Here is a 2,529-nt window from a genome sequence, read left to right as displayed (position 1 = left end):
AGATATTAGACTGAACATTACATGGTCCTACAGTGTGAATTACGCGTTTCGAGACTGAGCTAGTAAGTGAAGATCGGAACTACATTCTACAATACATTCAGTGATACGTACGCTATACGTTACGGGCACTGGTACGTGGAACGATCTAGAAATCGGTACGGAAATACAATATGGCGGAGGTTGTGTTACACGGTAGCTTCAGCATCGATACGTTCGATCCAGCAACCACGGATTGGAAGCGGTGGTTACAAAGATTCACGGCTGCGGCGAAAATTTTCAAAGTTTCGGACGAGCAGAAGGTTATGTACTTGTTACATTTCATTGGATCTACAGCATTCGATGTAATATGTAACAAACTGGCCACCGACAGATCCGTATACAGTTTCTTTCAATACGTTGGTCGACAGCCTCACGGAATTCTATGCACCAGTACCCTTGGAAAGATGCCGAAAATTTCCGTTTTTATCAACGGATAAGCAGAGGGACGGAGAGAGTATCAAAGACTTCGCGGTTGTGCCGCACTACACAAGTTGAGTGTCCATTGCAATTTTGGAACATATTTGAAAACGGCCCTACGCAACCAGTTCGTTTTCGGGTTGGCTAGTCATCGAGCCCAGTCCCGGCTGCTGGAGATGAAGGACCTGACGTTCGACAAAGCTGTGCAGGTGGCTACAGCCATGGAGTTATCTGAGAAGGATGCTCAGCAACTGCAATCAGGATCGACGGCGGCGCCGGTGGTCAACTACATGGAGGCCAAGGACAAAAAGCCAGAGAAGAAATCTCAGCCCAAGCAAAAACCTTTTACGAAACCTACGAAGGCAGAGAATAAGGCAGTTCAATCCAATACTAATAAATCTCGCGTAAATACCATGTCTAATGTATCTTGTTTCAGGTGTGGTGGCAAGCATTTAGTCAGAATAAATGTACCTTAGATAGAAATAAAATAGGAACAATTGCGGCACGCAGCAGGACCACCCGGTACAAAAAGGTATGCATGAGGCGAAGCGAGCAACCACAAATCAAATCGAGGAAGTGCTACTCTTGGAACACGTCGAATTCAGAGATAAGTTTTTTCGAAACGCTTACGGTGGACGGGCGACCTTTGCGCTTTGAGATTGATAGCAGTGCAGCGGTTACAATAGTGAGTACCCGAACGCTGCGGGAACATTTTCAAAATCGACACCCGTGTCCAACGTCCTTGCAGTTAATCACGTTTTGCAAAACGCCGATTCAAATCGTTGGGGTCGTACCCGTGACGGTTACGTTGCGCGGAAAAACTGCTAAACTTAATTTATACGTTTCAAATGTCGATCGTGAACCACTCTTAGGGCGTGAATGGATACGACAGTTACGAATACATCTAACGGAATCAATCAATAATGTACAACTATACGATACGAAAAATATAATTGCACGATTATTACAACAGTATAGAAATGCGTTTGATCCTCAGTCTACAAAAATTAAAGATTTACAAGCTAGTCTGACACTAAAAGAAAATGTTAAACCGGTATTCTTAAAGCCACGTACAGTTCCCTTCAAATTATTACCGCGCGTAGAGGAGGAGTTGCAGCAGTCACTTGTTCAAGCCGGTATATTAGAGAAGGTAAATGCATCCAACCTGGGCTACACCTATTGTACCTGTTCTCAAACGTGATAATACGATTCGTATTTGCGGGGATTTTAAGGTCACAATAAACCCATACTTATACGTGGACGAACATCACTGCCAACGTCAGACCAATTATTCTCGTCAATGGCAGGTGGAGAAAAGTTTTCAAAAATAGATTTAAAGCAAGCATATTTGCAGCTTGAGGTTTGTGTTAAGATCGTGAATTGCTTACACTTACAATTAGTACGCACAAGGGATTATATCGAAGCACAAGATTGATGTACGGTACGGCTTCGGCGCCAGCGATCTGGCAGCGCGAGATGGAAAATATCCTAGGAGATATACCCGGAGTATCAGTTTTTCTGGATGACATTAGAATAACCGGTCCTAATGATAAGTTCATTTGCAACGACTTGAACTGGTACTGCAGCGTCTCGCAAAAGCCAATATCAGAATCAATGAAAGTAAGTGCGAGTTTTTCCAAGATAGCATAGATTATTGCGGATATAGAATATACACTCGTACAAAAAAAATAGGGAACACTTCATTAACCCTAAAAATTAAGTCCATTTTCAAAACTGCTGTAAGTCGGCGAAAAATTATCGTAAAAAAAATTTAAAAAAGCATTTGAAGCTTGAAGTTTTCAACTTTAACGCACTTTTGGTGGATTTTTAAAATTTTTTTATTTTCTTTGTGGTACGCCTTAAAAAAGAACACATTGTTTTGTTCCTTAAAATTAACTTAGTGTTTTGACTACTTGAAAACTCAATTAAAAAATTTTTTGTTCAAAAATTCAATTAACGTTTCATAAAACATAATTTTACCTACAAAATGCTTTTTTTAAAATTTTCCTATGATTTTTTTTTACCGATTTACACGACTTTGAAGCAAAACCTGTATGTTTTTAGAAAAAATGA

The 2,529-nt window shown here is 40.5% G+C and overlaps 1 pseudogene; it reads left to right on the top strand.

Moving 5' to 3' along the window:
• The first annotated feature begins 632 nt into the window (after positions 1-632).
• Positions 633-1,657, top strand: LOC139825036 (uncharacterized; annotated as a pseudogene).
• Positions 1,658-2,529: the final 872 nt, after the last annotated feature.

This window comes from Temnothorax longispinosus, unplaced genomic scaffold (genome assembly GCF_030848805.1).
Source record: "Temnothorax longispinosus isolate EJ_2023e unplaced genomic scaffold, Tlon_JGU_v1 HiC_scaffold_811, whole genome shotgun sequence".
NCBI lineage: Eukaryota > Metazoa > Arthropoda > Insecta > Hymenoptera > Formicidae > Temnothorax > Temnothorax longispinosus.
The sequence above is the reverse complement of the archived record's forward strand: the minus strand, read 5'-3'. Positions and strand labels throughout refer to the sequence as shown.